Source organism: Mus pahari, chromosome 13 (assembly GCF_900095145.1).
Source record: "Mus pahari chromosome 13, PAHARI_EIJ_v1.1, whole genome shotgun sequence".
In the NCBI taxonomy this organism is placed as follows: domain Eukaryota; kingdom Metazoa; phylum Chordata; class Mammalia; order Rodentia; family Muridae; genus Mus; species Mus pahari.
The window spans coordinates 76,250,039-76,269,841 of NC_034602.1; the positions used below are offsets into that span (position 1 = coordinate 76,250,039).

Below are 19,803 nucleotides of genomic sequence, written 5' to 3' on the forward strand. Positions count from 1 at the left end.
TGAACCACAAGCTGTGACACTCTAGAATTGTGATCACATTCCAATTAACAAACACACATATCCATTCTGAAGCAGCTGAAGTTGACAAGTTTGGTATCCACACAGGAAAGCCCTGCCAAAAATGGGCATCTGCCCACCTAAGAACTATAAAAATATTTTTCAGTGCAAAAAATACTTTCAATAAATAGCAAAGACACAGTAAATATGTGGAAGACTTAGAGTCTCCTGAAGGTGTGCTTTCATGTACAAAAAGTAATTCTGTACACAGGCAAGGTGGGGCACACCTGTGAGTTGAGCACTCGGTTGACTCAGGAAGAGGATTATTAGTTGAAGACCAGCCTGAACGATATTCAGAAGTGAAAAGTTAAGTTTCAGCTTACAGTAGCATATGACAGGTTGTTCTGCTCCTATGATTGGGAGTCTATGGATGTGAAAGTGTTTCAACACTTTAAACAATCGCAACACATTTTTTTTTCTTTTCTTTTTTTGTTTTTTCGAGACAGGGTTTCTCTGTGTAGCCTTGGCTGTCCTGGAACTCACTTTGTAGACCAGGCTGACCTCGAACTCAGAAATCCGCCTGCCTCTGCCTCCGAGTGCTGGGATTAAAGGCGTGGGCCACCTCAACACTTCTATAGTTCATTGTGTTTCTTTTTAAATGGCCACTGTGGGTGTTGCAGTACATGTTCCGTAGCCTGAAGGATAAGGTACATGAATTCTACATCGAAAGGGTCATTGGTAAACTTGGGGGGGGTTTCTCCCATAGTTGGATGGTGCCCCTTATTTTGAGGAAAACTGGGCTTCCACCAGGTGATAAAGTGAATGCCTCTGAGACTGGTCAGGTCTAAGTAACAGCACCCATCCATCGTCACAGTGTACAGTTCAAACACAGCACCTCTGTCCAGAAGGAAAAGTAAGTGGGTAAGGCCAGATCTCCCTGCATGCCAATAAATATGTCCATGTTGTACATGATCCTGAGCTGATCTAAATCCCTGAGTTCTCTGTACTTGTAATCAGCCACTCAGACTTCAAATGTGGATACTGTTTTCACTGCATTTACCAGCTCATTTTGGTTCAGGATTTTTCTGGTATTTGGTGCTGCATACAAGAATGGTGATTTGAACTTTACCATCCTTGAGTCCCTCTTGAGTGATGTTCAGCCTATGTAGCACATGCTGGGAGAAGGCTCTGGATAATAATAATCCAGTTTATTTATTTATTTATTTATTTATTTATTTATTTATTTATTTATTTATTTATTGGTTTTTCGAGACAGGGTTTCTCTGTGTAGTCCTGGCAGTCCTGGAACTCACTTTGTAGACCTGACTGGCCTGGAACTCAGAAATCCACCTGCCTCTGCCTCCCAAGTGCTGGGATTAAAGGCGTGCACCATCACTGCCCAACATAATTACAGCTAGAGATCAGAGGTGTGTTATAGAACAGTCCGTACCACATGCAGGGCAGCAACAAAAACACAACTTCTTTAAAACACATCTTTTTGGAGTCATGGGTTTTCAAATGTATGGCATCATAGTCAGTAAACACTTTCCAGGTATTGCAGAAGAGGTCACCATATCCATAAGAGCTGGTGTCCCACATCATGATGCGAACTTCTGGACTGAAAAAATTGTTAATGTGCTGAATGAGGTAGAGATTCAGGAAATCATAGAAGTAGTAGTGCATGTTAATATCTGCATCTAATATCATGAAATACATTGGTTTTTCAACAGCAGGGTCACATTTAGCATCTTCTATAGGCCTGAAATTGAGCTGAGTGTAGCCTTGCAGCTCAGCAAACCACAGTATCCTCCAATTTCACCACCCTGAAGAAAATTTTCCTTGAATCTGTCTTAGTTTCTCTTGATTTTTCTCTAGTCCAGGAATAGCTCAATAGCTCTATGATACTGAAGATAAAGAGAGCAAACCAGACTTGAGTTGCTTGCTCTATCTGGCTGGTAGAATGGTCTTATCTCCTGCAGCTGCTCTTGTGCATATCCAAAGTCAGCTTGTTTCCAGAACATGTCCTGGGCTGACTCCAGTGTGTCTGTCTATCTCAAGTCAACAAAACTGCAAATGGGGAAACTGAATCTGAACTCTGGTGTGTAAGATTTGTTATAACCCCAGCAGTAGTTTAGATTTTCTAAACATTTCTTATATGGACAGTGGGAATGCTCCCTGCATACAGAAGCAACATGCCTGTTATTGTGCAAGAAGGAATTGAACTTCTCTGGGAGGTGAAGCCTGGAGTAGTCTGTACAGGGCTTTGCCTGGCGCATTGTCAGCCTCAGAATGAGCCTCATCTTGGCCACTCAGTGGGACTTCATGAAGTAATACTCCAAAGACAAGCAACGTAACATCGCAACCTGCAGACCTCTCTTTAATCCTCAGAGTCACCCGGATGCTGTTGATGCTTTGGATAGCTTAAAACCCTCTAAGTTACAGCTAGGAGCACTAGGTCCTGAGTTTCAGGTAACCAAATCCACAGCTCTGCATCGCATTCTGCCAGTTAACAATGCTTGACCATTCATGGAAAGAAAGTAACCCTTGGCACTGGGGAAAATCTAAAGAAGCAGATCAGAGAATTGGATTTTGCAAGGCAGGGCACATACCCACTTGCATATGCTGGGTGATGATGGTTCCCTGTAGTGCATGAAAATACAACTTTGGGGACTGGCAGAAAGCCTTCCTGGAGTTGAGTTCTCTGGCAAGATTTGGCAGAGATGAAAGCTTTAGCAGGTTAGGCTACCACGTCTTTTTGCATAAAATGGCCAACTGCAATCCACTCGTGTATGGCTTGATAGGACTTCCACAGGCCTGCAGCTTGACAAGGGAGTGGCAGCAGCAGCAGATATCTCTTAACATCAATAGACTCAATTCCCCAATAAAGAGACATAGACTAACAGACTGGATATTGCCACTGACTGCCTCCTTTGTGAGGTCTCCTATCTGCATGGACCGGGATCTTGGTTGCAGATGAGTGAGGATTCGGTGAGTGACAAACAGTCAGAGAGTGTTAGCACCAGGACACTCCAAGGCCTGGCCCAACCATGTGACACTAGACCTGCGTTGCCAGGACAACGACCCTCAATCCCACAACTCACCTGGCTCAGTCCCCACCCTCATTGGTGGGATGTCATTCTCCCTATAAATTAGGAGATCACCCCCTCCTCTTTCTCTTCTCCTCCTCTCTTCACCCCCTCTCTCTTCTCTTCTTCTTTTCCCCCTTCCCCCTCCTCTCTCTCTTCTCTACTCTTCTACCCACTTTGCCGCTCCCCATCCCTGCTTAATAAACCTCTCACGTGGAATCACCTTGGCGTGGTCTGCTGTTTGGCTTATCTGCTCAAATCATATATATTAATATTGCTTAATAATGCTAATTCATGAGAGAGAGAGAGAGAGAGAGAGAGAGAGAGAGAGAGAGAGAGAGAAACTGAGTGTATTGTTTAAAATGAGCATCACACTTTTAATACAGAACAAACAAGAAAAGTGGGACAGGATACATCCGCAGTTACAGTGACACAAGACAAAGGATTGTATACAACAAAAGAGGGTGAGACCAGGCAGCTTGAGGAGGAATCCAAGTGCAAGGCTAGTCAATAGTTAAACCTTACCATCAGGGGTTCCCAGTAAATCCTCCATTTTGCTGTTCCTTTGGGCCAAGCAGAAAAACCTGTTTTGGGGGGGATTTAAAATCCACCTTTACCAGGGCAATGTGTATTCCCTGTCCTCTGCAGACTAGCCCTGAGCTATTCTGGCTTCTGTTCTTTGTAATGCTTAATTAGTATCACCAGTCTTTACTAAAAGTGAATTAGAATGTTAATGAATAGGTAACCTTTCCTACTGAATTCTGAGCTCCTGGCTTTAAGGAATTTTCAGGACATTGGAACACTGGTGGAAACTTCACCTGTGAATAATACTGAACATGCGGATAGGGTTTGAGTATACAGATTATTGGAAATGCCAGGGCTCCAGGAGGCTGAATTTCTTTTGAAACTTTTTCTCAGGACTGGTCCAGGTTTTTGGACCTGTTGTGAGTCACTACTGGAGTGGGTATGATAGGATATATAAACAGACCCATCATTTAGCTGCATAGAGTAAATGCATCTCAGTGTCAAAGACAAATACTACCCCAGAGTGAATGGCTGAAAAATAATTTTCCAAGCAAATATTCCCAAGAAACAAGTGGGAGTAACCATTCTAATATGGGACAAAATCAACTTTCAACCAAAAGACATAAAAAAGAATAAGGAAGGATATTTATCAAAGGAAAAGTCTACCAAGAAGAATGATCAATTCTGAATATATATGCTCCAAATGCAAGGGCACCCACATTCATAAAAGAAACTTTACTAAAGCTAAAAGTACACATACCTCACACAATAATTGTTGGGGACTTCAACACCCCACTCGCAGCAATGAACAGATCAGGGAAACCCGAACTAAACAGAGACACAGTGAAACTAACAGAAATATCAGACCAAATGGATTTAAAAGATATCTATCAAACATTTCATCCTAAATCAAAAGATTATACCTTCTTCTCAGTGCCTCATGGTACTTTCTCCAAAATTGACCATATAATCTGTCACAAATCAGACCTCAACAGATATAAGAAGATTGAAATAATCCTATGCCTCCTATCAAATCACTATAGATTAAGGCCAGTCTTCAATAGCAAGGAAAACAACAGAAAGCAAACATACACATGGAAACTGAACAATGCTCTACTCAATGATAACTTGGTCAAGGAAGAAATAGAGAAAGAAATTAAAGAATTTTTAGAATTTAATGAAAATGAAGATACAACATTCCCAAACTTACAGGACACAATGAAGACAATGCTAAGAGGAAAACTCATATCTCTGAGTGACTCAAAACCAAACCAAACCAAACCAAAGCAAAACAAAACAAAACAAAGAAAAAAAACCAAAATTAAAAAAAGAAAGAAAAAATGGAACAGAGCATACACTAGCAGCTTTGCAGCATTCTTGAAAGCTCTATAAGAAAAAGAAGTAAATACACCCAAGAAGAGTAGATGGCAGGAAATAATCAAACTCAGAGCTGAAATCAACCAAGTAGAAACAGAAAGAGCAATACAAAGAGTCAACAAAATGAGGAACTGGTTCTTTGAGAAAATCAACAAGATAGATAAACTCTTAGCCAGATTAACCAGAGGGCAGAGAGACAGTATTCTAATTTTAAAAATTAGAAATGAAAAGGAAGATAAAACAATGGAAAAGAAGAAATCCCCTTCCCCCCAATCATCAGATCTTACTACAAAAGTCTATACTCAACAAAACTGGAAAATCTATATGAAATAGACAGTATTCTAGACAGATACCAGGTACCAAAGTTAAACCAGGATCAGATAAACAATCTAAACAGTCCCATATCCCCTAAAGAAACAGAAACAGCCATTAATAGTCTCCTAACCAAAAAAAGTCCAGGACCAGATTGGGTTTAATACAGAGTTCTATCAGACCTTCAAAGAAGACCTAATTCCAAGTCTCCTCAAACTATTCCACAAAACAAAAACAAGAAACTCTACCAAACTCATTCTATGAAGCCACAATTATTCTGATACCTAAATCACACAAAGACCCACGAAAGAAAGAGAATTTCAGACCAATTTCCCTTATGAATATCGATACAAAAATACTCAATACAATTGTTACAATCCAAATCCAAAAACACATCAAAAATATCATCCGTCATGATCAAGTAGGCTTCATTCCAAGGATGCAGGTATGGTTAAATATATAGAAATGCATCAATGTAATCCACTATATAAAGAAATTCAAAGAAAAAAAACCATACTAATATTTCATTAGATGCTGAAAAAGCATTTGACAAAGTTCAACACTCCTTCATGATAAAAATCTTGGAAAGATCAGAAATTCAAGGCCCTTACCGAAGCTTAGCAAAATCAATATACAGCAAACCAGTAGCCAAAATCAATCTAAATGGAGAGAAACTTGAAGCAATCCCACTAATCAGTGACTAGACAAGGCTGCACACTCTTTTCCTACCTGTTCAATATAGTACTGGAAATCCTAGGCAGAGCAATTAGACAACAAAAGGAGGTCAAAGGGATACAAATTGGAAAGGAAGAAGTCAAAATATCACTATTTGCAGATGATATGGTAGTATACTTAAGTGACCCCAAAAATTCCACCAAAGAACTCATAAACCTGATAAACAGCTTCAGCAAAGTAGTTGGGTATAAAATTACCTCAAACAAATCAGTGTCCTCTCCCGAGTCAAAGGATAAACAGGCTGAGAAAGAAATTAGGGAAACAACACCCTTCAGTATAATCACAAATAACAATAACAATAATAATAGTAATAATAATAATAATAATAAACTTGGTGTGACTCTAACTTAGCAAGTGAAAGATCTATATGACAAGAACTACATGTGTCTGAAGAAAGAAATTGAAGAAGATGTCAGAAGATGTAAAGAAACCCATGCTCATGGATTGGCCGGATTAATATAGTAAAAATGACTACCTTGCTGAAATCAATCTACAGACTCATTGCAAGCCCCATCAAAATTCCAATTCAATTCTTCATCAAGTTAGAAAGAGCAATTTGCAAATTCATCTGGTATAACAACAACAACAACAAAAAAAACCCTAATATATAGAAAACTATCCTCAACAATAAGAGAACCTCTGGTGGAATCACCATCCCTGATCTCAAACTGTACTACAGAGCAATAGTGATAAAAGCTGCATGGTATTGTAACAGTGACAGGCAGGTAGATCAATGCAATAGAAATGAAGACACAAAAAATGAACAGACAGATCTACGGTCACTTGATCTTTGACAAAGGAGCTAAAACCATCTAGTGGAAAAAAGATAGCATTTTCAACAAATGGTACTGGTTCAACTGGCAGTTAGCATGTGAAAGAATACAAATTGATCCATTCTTATCTCCTTGTACAAAGTTCAAGTCTAAGTTAATCAATGACTTCCATGTAAACCAGATACTCTAAAACTAATAGAAGAGAAAGTGGGGAAAAGCCTCGAAGACATAGGCACAGCAGAAAATTTCCTGAACAGAAAATCAATAGCTTATGCTCTAAGATCAATAATTGACAAATGGGACCTCATAAAATTTCAAAGATTCTATAAGGCAAAGGACACTGTCAATAGGACAAAATGGCAACCAACAGATTGAGAAAAGATCTTTACCAACCCTACATCTGATAGAAAGCTAATGTCCAATATATACAAAGAACTCTAGAAGTTAGACTCCAGAGAACCAAATAACCCTATTAAAAATGGGGAACAGAGATAAACAAAGAATTCTCAACTGAGGAATACTGAATGGCTGAAAGGCACCTAAAGAAATGTTCAACATCCTTAGTCATCAGGGAAATGCAAATCAAAACAACCCTGAGATTCTACCTCATACCAGTCACAATGGCTAGGATAAAAAACTCAGGTGACAGCAGATGCTGGTGAAGATGTGGAGAAAGAGGAACACTCCTCCATTGCTGGTGGAATTGCAAGCTAGTACAACCACTCTGGAAATCAGTTTGGTGGTTACTCAGAAAATTGAACACAATACTACCCATGGACCCAGTGGTACCCCTCTTGGGCATATACCCAGATGATGCTCCAACATGTATTAAGGACACATGCTCCACTATATTCATAGAATCCTCACTTATAATAGTCAGTAGCTGGAAAGATTCCAGATGTCCCTAAACAGAGGAATGGATACAGAAAGTGTGCTACATTTATACAACGGAGTACTACTCAGTTATTAAAAACAATGAATTTATGAAATTTTAGGCAAAGAGATGGAACGAGAAAATATCATCCTGGATGAGGTAACCCAATCACAAAAGAATACACATGGTATGTACTCACTGATAAGTGGATATGAGCCTACAAGCTCCAAGTACCCAAGGTACAATTTGCAAAATATACGAAACTCAAGAAGAAGGAAGACCACAGTGTGGATTCTTTGTTCCTCCTTAGAATAGGGAACAAAATAACTATGGAAGGAGTTATAGAGGTAAAATGTGGAGTACAGCCAGAAGGAAAGGTCATCCAGAGACTTCTCCACCTGGGGATCAATCCCATATAAAGTCAGGAAAACCTGAAACTATTATGGATGCCAACAAGTACTTTCTGACAGGAGTCTGACATAGTTCTCTCCTGAGGTGCTTTATCAGTGTTTGACAATTACAGATATAGATGCTCTCTGTCAACCATTGGACTGAGCACAGGGTCCCCAATGGAGGAACTACAGAAAGAACCCAAGGAGCTGCAGGGGTTTGTGGCCACATATGAGGAACAACAGTATGAACTAAGCAGTAACCTTAGAGCTCACAGGGACTAAACGACCAACCAAAGTGTCCACATGGAGGGACCCATAGCTCCAGCTGCATATGTAGCAGAGGATAGCCTTGTAGGTCATCAATGAGAGGAGAGGCCCTTGGTCTTTTGAAGGCCCTTCGTTTGTATGTAGCATAGAATATCCTTGTAGATCATGAGTAGGAAGATAGGCCCCTTGGTCCTTTGAAGACTTGAGAAACTAACCTCCACAAAACCAAAACATTCCAATCAAAAAATTGGGTATAGAGCTAAACAGAGAATTCACAGCAGAGGAATCCTCAATGGCTGAGAAACACTTAAAAAAATATTCAAAGTCTGTACTAATCAGGGATAGTGGAACATATTTTGGGTATATGCCCAGGAGTGGAATAGCTAAGTCTTGAGGTAGAATTATTCTCGATTTTCTGAGAACCCCCACAAATTAATTTCTAGAGTGGTCACACAAGTTTGAACTCCCACCAGCAGTGGATGAGTGCTTTCCCTGCTCTACAAACTTGACTGAATGTGTGTCCCTTGAGCTTTATCATAGGCATTCTGATGGCCTAAGTTCGAATTTCAGAGATGTCTTGATTTGTATTTCCCTGATGACCGAGAGTGTTGAACATTTTCTTGGGTGCTTATCATCCACCTGAGATTTCACTTTTGGGAATTGTTTAACTCTGTACTTCATTGTTAAAATGGGTTGTTTGGTTAGTTGTTGTCAAAATTCTTGGGTTCCTTTATATATTTTGGATATTAGCCCTCTGTCAGATGAAGAGTTGGTAAAGGTCTTTTCCCAATCTGTAGGCTGTTGTTTTGTCCTGACAATGGTGTCCTTTGACTTGTAGAAGCTTTTCAATTCCACGAAGTCCTATTTCGTAATTCTTGACCTTAGTGACTGAGCATTGGTGCTTGGTTCATGAAGTTATCTCCTGTACCAACAAGTTCAATACTATTCCCTATATTTTGGCCTATTAGATCTAGTGTATCTGGTTTTATGCTGAAGTCTTTAATTCATATGCACATGAGTTTTATGCAGGGATATATATATATATATATATATATATATATATATATATATATTTGCATTTTTCTATATGCTGATATACAGTTAGACCAGCAGGATTTGTTAAAGAGGCTTTTCCATTTTATAGTTTTGGCTTCTTTGTCAAAAATTAAGTGTGCATACACGTGCAGGTTTATTTCTGGGTATTCAATTCCATTTACCCATACTTATGTTTCAACACCAATATCGTGCAGTTTTTTTTTTAATTGCAATTGCTTCCTAGTTCAACTTGATGTCAGGGACAGTGATACACTCAGAAGTTCTTTTATTGTTCAGGATTCTTTAAGCTATCCTGGAATTTTTGTTTTATCCATATGAAGTTGAGAATTGTTCTTTCAAGATCTGTGAAGAATTGTGCTGAAATTTTGATAGGAATTGTATTGAATCTAGAGAATGATTGTTGTAAGATGATCATTTCCGCTTATGGTAATCTTACTGAACCATGACCTTGGCAGATCTTTCCATCTTCTTATATCTTCCTCAATTTCTTTCTTAGGGGACTCAAAGTTCTTGGCATATACTTCTTTTACATGCTTAGTTAGAATTACATCGAGATATTTAGTATTATTTGTGGCTATGGTGAAAAGTATTGTCTTTTTAACTTCTTTTGCAACTCATTTAGCACTTGTATAAAGGAGGGTTATTGATTTCTTTGAGTTAACTTTGTACTCAGTCACTTTGCTGAAGGAGATTATCAGCTGTCAGACTTCTCTGGTAGAATTTTGGGGGCTATTAATGTACATCATTATATCCTGTGCAAAAAGCAATACTTTGACTTCTATCGTTCTCACTTATATCCACTTGATTTCTTTTAGTTTTCTTACTGCTCTAGTTTGAGCATTAAGTACTATATTAAAGAGATAGAGAAAGAGTGGACAGCCTTTTCTTATCACCAACTTTAGTGAAATTGATCTAAATTTCTCTCCATTTAACACAATTTTGGCTATTGGGTTGATGTATTTAGCTTTTATTGCATTTATGTATGTACCTCATATCCCTGATTTCTCCATGACTTTTAACATGAAGAAGTGTTGGAGTGTGATTTAAGCTTTAGTAGTGTTTCTTTTACAAGTGTTTTTGCCCTTGCACTCATGATGTACTTGTTCAGAATTGAGGCATTGTGGTTGAAGGGGTTTGCAACTCCACAGGAAGAACTACAATATCAACCAACCAGTCTCCCAGAGTTCCCAGGGACTAAACTACCAACCAAAGAGTACACATGGAGGGACCCATGGCTACAGCAGAGTATGGCCTTGTCAGGTATCAATGGAAGGAGAGGCCCTTGGTTCTGTGAAGGCTTGATACCCCAGTGTAGGAGAATGGCAGGGCAGGGAGGCAGGAGAGGGTTGGTGGGTGGGGGAACACCCTCATTGAAGCAGGGAGAGAGGGGCTTGGATAGGAGAGGCTGAAGGGAAACCAGGAAAGGTGATAATATTAGAAAAGTAAGTAAAGAAAATAAAATTAAACAAAAGAATTGAGAAGACATCTTGGTGAATTTTCTTTTAATGAACATGTAACATCCTTCCCCATTTTGATTACTTTCAGTTGAAAGTCTATTTTATTAGATATTAGACTGGCTACTACAGCTTATTTCTTGAGTCCATTTGCTCTGAAACCTTTTTCTAGCTGTTTATTGTGACATAGTGTATATCTTTTCTATTGAGATTTAATTTTAATATACAGCAGAATGATGGATTATGTTTATACTCATCTCTTTTTACTGAGGAATTGATCTCATTGTTGTTGAGAGATATTAATGACCAATGATTGCTATTTTGATATTGGTGGGGGTACTGTTTGTTTATGAGTGTGTATGTTTGTCTGTATGTGTATTTGTTTTTATTTATTTATTTATTATTTATTTATTTATTTTTTAATTAAGGCATTTTATTAGATATTTTCTTCAATTACATTTCTTTTTTAAACTTATTTTATTAGATATTTTCTTTTTTCTTTTTCTTTTTTAACTTATTTTATTAGATATTTTCTTCATTTACATTTTAAATGCTATCCCGAATGTCCCCTATACCCTCTCCTCACCCTGCTCCCCTGCCAACCTACTTCTACTTCTTGGCCCTGGCGTTCCCTTGTATGGGGCATATAAAGTTTGCAAGTCCAAGGGACCTCTCTTCCCAATGATGGCTGACTAGGCCATCTTTGGCTATATATGCAGCTAGAGACACGAGCTCTAGGGGTACTGATTAGTTCATATTGTTGTTCCACCTATAGGGTTGCAGACCGCTTCAGTTCCTTAGGTAATTTCTCTAGCTCCTCCATTGGGGTCTCTGTTCTATCCTATAGATGACTGTGGGCATCCACTTGTATATTTGCCAGGAACTGGCATAGCCTCACAAGAGAGAGCTATATCAGTGTCCTCTCAGCAAGATCTTGCTGGCATATGCAATAGTGTCTGCGTTTGGTGGCTGATTATGGGATGGACCCCCTGGTGGGGCAGTCTCTGGATTGTCCATCCTTTCCATCCTTTCGTCTTAGCTCCAAACTTTGTCTCTGCCACTTCTTTCATGGGTATTTTGTTCCCTATTTTGGGGAGGAATGAAGTATCCACATGTTGTTCTTCTTTCTTGATTTTCTTGTGTTTTGGAGATTGAATCTTGGTTATTCTAGGTTTCTGGGCTAATATCCACTTATCANNNAGTGCATATCAAGTGACTTCTTTTGTGATTGGGTTANCTCACTCAGGNTGATATCCTCNANATNCATCCATTTGCCTAAGAATTTCATAAANTCATTGTTTTTAATAGCTGAGTAGTACTCCATTGTGTAAATGTACCACATTTTCTGTATCCATTCCTCTGTTGAGGGANATCTGGGTTCTTTCCAGCTTCTGGCTATTATAAGTAGGGCAGTTATGAACATAGTGGAGCATGTGTCCTTCCTTATTACCAGTTGGAACATCTTCTGTGTATATACCTAGAAGAGGTACTGCTGGATCTGCTGGTAGTACAATGTCCAGTTTTCTAAGGAACCGCCAGACTGATTTCCAGAGTGGTTGTACAACCTTACAATCCCACCAGCAATGGAGGAGTGTTCCTCTTTCTCCACATCCTCGCCAGCATCTGCTGTCCCCTGAATTTTTGATCTTAGCTTTTCTGACTGGTGTGAGGTGAAATCTCAGGGTTGTTTGATTTGCATTTCCCTGATGATTAAGGATGTTGAACATTTTTTCAAGTGCTTCTCAGCCCTTCGGTACTCCTCAGTTGAGAACTCTTTGTTTAGCTCTGTACCCCATTTTTAATGGGGTTATTTGAATTTCTGGAGTCCAGCTTCTTAAGCTCTTTGTATATATTGGATATTAGTCCCCTATCAGATTTAGGATTGGTAAAAATTCTTTCCCAATCTGTTGGTGGCCTTTTTGTCTTATTGACAGTATCTTTTGCCCTATAGAAACTTTGCAATTTTATGAGGTCCCATTTGTCAATTCTTGATCTAACAGCACAGGCCATTGCTGTTTTGTTAAGGAATTTTTCTCCTGTGCCCATTTCTTCGAGGCTTTCCCCTACTTTCTCCTTTATTTATTTATTTATTTATTTATTTGTTTATTTATTAAGGCATTTCATTAGATATTTTCTTCATTTACATTTCAAATGCTATCCCCAAAGCCTCCTATACCCTCCCCTTTCCATGCTCCCCCACCCAACCACTCCTGCTTCCTGGCCCTGGTATTCCCCTATACTGGGGCATATGATCTTCACAATACCAAGAGCCTTTTCTTCCATTGATGGCTGACTAGGCCACCCTCTGCTACATATGCTATGAGAGATACAGCTCTGGAGGATACTGGTTAGTTCATATTGTTGTTCCTCCTATAGGATTGCAGATCCCTTCAGTTCCTTGTGTACTTTCTCTAGCTCCTTCATTAGAGGCCCTATGTTCCATCCAATAGATGACTGTGACCATCACTTCTGTATTTACCAGCCATTGGCATAGCCTCAGGAAACAAAATACCCATGGAAGAAGTTACAGAGACAAAGTTCAGAGCTGAGACTAAAGGAAAGGCCATCCAGTGACTGCCCCATCCAGGTATCCCAAACCCAGACACTATTGCATTTGCCAGAAAGATTTTGCTGACAGGACTCTGACATAGCTCTTTCTTGTGTATTTTTTTTAATGGTGTGAAATTATTTATTCCTTGAGTTTTCTTCAGTGTAGTTTGCCTCTTTGCGCTGGAGTTTTCCTTCTAGTATCCTCTGTAGGGCTGGTCAGTGGAAAGATATTGCTTAAATTTGGTTTTGTCATTGAATATCTTGGTTTCTCTATCTATGGTAATTAAAAGTTTTGCTTGGTATAGTAGTCTCAACTGACATCTGTGATCTCTTATGGACCATATGACATCTGTCCAGGCCCTTCTAGCTTTTAGAGTCTCTGTTGTGAAGTCAGTTTTAATTCTTGTAGGTCTGTGGTCAATTGTTAGTTGGCCTTTTCCCCTCAGAGCTTTTAATATTCTTTCATTGTTCTGCATGTTTAATATTTTTATTATTATATGGCAGGAGGATTTTCTGCTTCCCAGATAGACCTGACTAGGATGGGTTAGTTGGAACAAGATTTGGCTTGGGACCCTTGAGGTTTGTACACGGAAGCAGGATGTGCTTGGGGCCCTACAAACCCCTCTTGGACTGAAGAGTGAGCCCAGAGCTAGACAATGGAGTTCAGGGGATTGTGGACAATTCACCTCTGCTGCTTGCATCCTGTGGAGACCCAATTGGGATTCCTTGTATTCCTTAATCAATTCAAGTTATAGTTGTAATTAGCCATCAAATTGTCCTACTTATAAAATAAAACTGTTGGCCTGCCTTATGGGCAAATCATAACATGGTGATACAAATTTTATGAAAGAACAAGACAACAAATGGCTCCAACGGAGCAGGAAACTTTCTCCCAACAGACTGCTAAGAGTGAAAGTGATGTATTTCCTTATAAAGATTTCAAAATAGGAAATAATAAGGTAATTTTAAGTTACTAGAGAATGCTGTCAAGTCATTTGATAAAATTAGAATTGAAGTACACCTAATGAATGCTATATATACACATTTCTTAGAATAAAGAATCATACATAGATAGACAGAACTCCAAGTGGAGGGCCAGGGTTACCAACATACACTTAAAATTTCTAACCCAGAATTATTCCTGTCTCAAGAACTGCAGAGACAAAAATGGATAAAAGACTGAAGGAAAGGCTATCCAGTGACCAGCTTAACTTGGGATCCATCTAATGGGGGAGGCACCAAGGACTGATACTTACTGATGCTATGATGTACTTACAGACAGGAGTCTAGCATAGATGTCCTCTGAGAGACCCTTCCAGCAGCTGACTAACACAGATGGAGATATTTACACCCAAGCATTGGACTGAAGTTGGGGGTCCCTAAGGAGGAATTAGGGGAAGGTTTGAAGGAGCTTAAGGAGAGGATAACTCCATAGTAAGGCCAGCAGTCTCAGACCCTGGTAGTTCCCAGAGACTAAGCCACTGCCAAGGCAGAATACTCAGGCTGGTTGCTGAAACAGCATAGGACTGCCTCTTCTGACCTCAGTGGAAGAAGATGAACTTAATCCTAGAGAGTCTTGAGAATGTCTAAGGGGGAACATCATCTCAGAGGCAAGGAGAAGGGTGAGTGGAATGGGGAACAGTTGGAGAGGAGACATTGAGGGGAGCAATGCCTGTAGTGTAAATAAATAAAATAATTTAAAAAAGAATGCTCCCAAATATACATAGTATGTGTACCTATATAAATATAATAAAATTTTAAACACATAATTTTAAAAAAAGAATCATATATATGTGGTAGTAGTTACCCAGTAAATGATATGAAGTTATAGTAACAAGTGTTCTGGAGTGCTCCTTTTTTAAATTTAAAATAGATTATTCTTTTATACAATGTATCCTGATAATGATAATTCCTTTGTTTACCTCTAGTCCTGCTAATTCCTCCTCTTCCCTTCACCTCCAGGTCCACTCCCTCTCTGCCTCTCATTAGACATTAACAAGTCTCTAAGAGATAACAATCAAACATGACAAAAGAAAATAAGATAGGTTGAATCTAAACTATCATAGCAAGGCTAGACTGAGCAAGCCAACAGGAGAAAAAGAGTCCCAAGAGCTGGCACAGGAGTCCGAGTCCCTGCAACTTGTTCTCAGTTAGAAGTCTCACAAAAATGCCTTGTCTTTAAAGGACAAGAGGAAATGATTTTGATGTTACTTTACTAAAAGAATTGAAATGAAAATTTAATCAGATCTGGTGGTATGTGCGTCTTGGCCAAGGAGTGTTGAGGATGAAGCAGAAGGGTTGCACATTTAAGACCACTGTGGTTTACATAGCAAAGAAACATAAGGCATAGCAAGGAGTTAAAAAACAAGAACCAAAGGAGAGAATTATATGTATACTGAACCATGCCTTAATTTATATCTGTGCATATCATCATTATTACCTTCAGGATAATTCTTGTTCATTTGGCCTTCCATCAAAACACAATGAGGGAATTGATGAATGAATAAATAAATAAATAATACACATTTTAAAAGATTAAACTCACAAAGGATTGTCTATGACTTTCTCCAGTGCATTGAGCAAACCTGTCCTTGACATTGTTCTGATATTCAGTGTAACAGCTGCTCCTTTGGCCACCATGTGGGCAATGTTATCATGTTTTTCTCCAAACAAAAGAATGCCAATCATAGGGATTCCATGATAGATTTCCTCATAGAGGTCGTTGGCTTCGCCATGAGTTAGGAAGCCTTTGGTTTTTGGATGTCCTAGAATAAGATGAATTCAGGTTAACATTAATTATAAGCTGTAGAAACATAAGCAGAAATGTATAATATGAGGAACTGAAAAGAGATGTTTCTACATAAAGATTCTTAAACTTGAAGTATTTTTGTCTCAGCACAATAAGAAACGAAATTTACAGATAACTTTTTTTTTTCAGATTTATTGGTGAATTGAGACTGGCATTTTGAAGTACTCATTTCCAGTTGAACACATGAAGTCCATAGTAGATAAGAATCAATGAGTTATCTTGTTGTCTTAAATTATCTACTCACTAAGTGTAATATAAAGGATTTTGAAGTCAAGAAAGGTAAGTATAGGAGTCAGAGAGAGTCAGACTTCTTAATAAAGCATTTGTTTTTCAAAGTCTTACCAAGAAGGTCATTCTGGGGAAGCCACTTGTAGACTCTGGCATTGGGTCCTATGGTTGCTGGGATTTCACCATCAAATCTCCAAAAAAACCCCACAAACAAACAAACAAAAACAAAAAACAAAACAAAACAAAATAAAACCTGTTAAATGTTAGATAATCTGTGTTGATGGAGCCAAATTTGACATTAAAAAATTGGTTAGGTTATATTTAAGAAAATAAATGTAGAGACATTTACATATGTGAATGTAACAACATCTAGTGGAAAAGGAGGCCATGGGTTTGAAATAGAGCAAAGGAGCATGGGTATTAGAATGTTTGAAGGGAGGAATGGAAAGGGAGAAATGATGTTATAATTTCAAAAAGAAATTTTAATATTTTAGTTTTTAAAATTTTAATATTTTAATTTAAAAATGTTAAAATCTTAGTCTTTTTTGTTTGTTTGTTTGTTTGTTTTTGGTTTTTCAAGACATGGTTTCTCTGTGTAGCCCTGGCTGTCCTAGAACTCACTCTGTAGACCAGGCTGGCCTTGAACTCAGAAATCTGCCTCCCTCTGCCTCCCAAGTGCTGGGATTAAAGGCATGTACCACCACCACCAGGCTAATTTTAGTCTTTTTAAAATGTTGCTCTTGTAGTTTAGAGAAAACAGATCTAAATATCACTCATAGGATAGATGAGGAACTCCTAAGAGATGAGCAAGGAGAAATCGACAAAGGACTGAGACACTAGTGTATAAGAAGTTCCTGTGTTTATTTTTACACTCATACAGGCTGAACATAATCATCATTTTCCAAGAAAAGATATGTAGAAAACAAAATAGTTAATGATACATGAAAATATTAATACTTTGCCACAGTGACATAACTCAACTACAGAAAAGTTGGCATATATAAAATATAACTTATATTTTATATAAATTACTTTTGATAACCTTAATATTTAAGTTTTAATATAATTACATTCAATTGTTCTATGTTATTTTTAATGAATTTAATCTTTTTGGCTTTTATTGTGTATTTTTAAACGCTTCCTATCCATAATTATCTCTGCTTTGAATTTCTGGGGAAAATTTGCCAACCTGTTGGTCAATAGGAATATGGAATCATGTGCTCATCCAGAAGTAACCTTGCATAATGTAGTGTTGGAACTATCCAGGATTGGAGGCATAGGAATAGAATCCAGAGTGAATTGAGAATGCTACAAGAAAGCAGGACAATATTCTTGTCACCTCAGATTCCTCAAAACAGGTCATTCTTGGTATGTATGTGTGTCATCTTCCAGGGTGTAACAGATAGGATTAAGTCTATATATCATTACCCATTGCTTGTGATCTTTATTAAGTACTATTTAAACTGGCCTTCATATACCACTATAGAAATTCATGTTTTTGTCAAACATGTCTTATCCTTGTGATTGGAAACAGCTTGAATTCATGTGATCTTTTTGTATATAATATTTATGAACCCTCAGACTGTGCATTGTCTAATGCTCTAAATAAAGTGGGTAGTTCATGAGATTTTAGTCTGCCTCACTAATCAGCTCCATTTTTACCAAGTTTCACTGTCTCTGGAGCTATAACAAGCTGAATGGGGACCTAAAGTTGGCTTCATAATAGGAAATTGAGGACACTCACAGAGTGAGTGAGATTAATAGAGAAGAAAATAGAGAAAACTATGCTTTATGTTGAGCTTGTGCATCGTTTTTTAATGAAAAGATGAGCACATGTATCAAGGTCACAACTACTAGATTAATTTCAAATTGCTTGTGATTATAATCCATAGTTTGCAGAAGATGGCACCTTAGATGGAGAAGTATGAGATAGAGTCTGAATGAATATTGAAAAAGCATATAAACAAGAGAGAAAGGATCCTCTTTCAATTTTTGGTCACTTAGGCAGGCTATTATCTATACTTAACGAAGATAAGAGGGATAATAATCACCAGGAACTGATGACCAAGTCCTTGCATGAATATAAACAGTATGGGCATGCCTTAACATTGGTAAAATGTATAAAAGAGAATATGTCCAAGTATGAACAAAGTCAAAAGTAAAAAATACTGCCGTTAATAACTATCCAGATGATCAATTCCTCAGAGACATTACTGGAGCCTTCAGATATGTATGGTACATTGCCTAAAGATAATCCTGTAGCATGGGATAAAGAAATTGATTTCCAATCTAATATTGAATTTCTCCACTTTTTGATGAGGACTTAGGAGAGCATATGAAAAGGCTAGCTTTACAACCTAGGCAAGCTAGGATATGGCATTGATCCATTCCTCTCTAGATTCATGGACTGTGCTTGGCGATTGTCATAAAATTTCAATAAAATAAAAATGATTATCAGGAATTATACATAGATATTATGAAAGATTTTAAGAAGGACCTAGTGTTCCATATAGTAATGAATATCATTTTAATTGGAGCAATAATGCGCAATGATTGCCATAGGTTTCATGTAATTGCTAAAGTAGCTTTTAGCCCTTTTCAATCTCTTCAGTGGCAAATATGGCTTTCAGATAAAGTCCATGAAAAAGTTAGCCAGCTAGGAATGAGGGATAATCCTAGAAATGTCACAATGAAATGCTGATAGGGATTGGTAGATGATTATCAGTTGCATAATATACATTCTTCAGTCTCCTTGCATGTTAGGTATGTAGCTATGGCAGCTTTCATGAAAACTGATAAGGAATTTGACTTTGGGTATAGTTATATACAAAATATACATGGTCCCTTAGAGCCTTATGCTGATTTCATAGGGAGATTCAAAGATGTTATGGAAAAAGAAATAAAGTGGGAACAAATTATTATAAGATTATAACTTTTGATAATGACAATGAAGAATGTCAAGAATTAATCAAGCCTCAAAGAGAGAAAATGTTATGGTCTTTATGAAGTTATGAAGATATGTTGGGACCTATAAACACAGAGCAAAATTAGTTGCTTTAGAAATCTTAGCTGTACAAAAGCTGATGTTGGTCAAGTGGCCACTTAAAGGTTTACTATAAATTGTCTTTATAAGAATTGAATGCTCAGAATCAATATGTTCTATAGGAGAGAAAGTTAAACATTCAGCTAAGGGATGCTGATATAAATATGATTATGTGGCAACAATAACAATATGAGTCACCAATAGAGAAACCTGATGAGGGAACTCTAAAGGCAGGTTTTCCCTCAGGCTAATATTATTCATTACATGGATGACATTCTGTTAGTCTCCTGCAAAGAGCAAGAGCTACAATGTATATATGACATGA

General features: G+C 38.0%; 1 pseudogene; it reads right to left on the bottom strand.

Moving 5' to 3' along the window:
• Positions 1–629: 629 nt before the first annotated feature.
• LOC110330328 lies at positions 630–3,636 on the bottom strand (annotated as a pseudogene).
• Between the last annotated feature and the right edge of the window lie 16,167 nt (positions 3,637–19,803).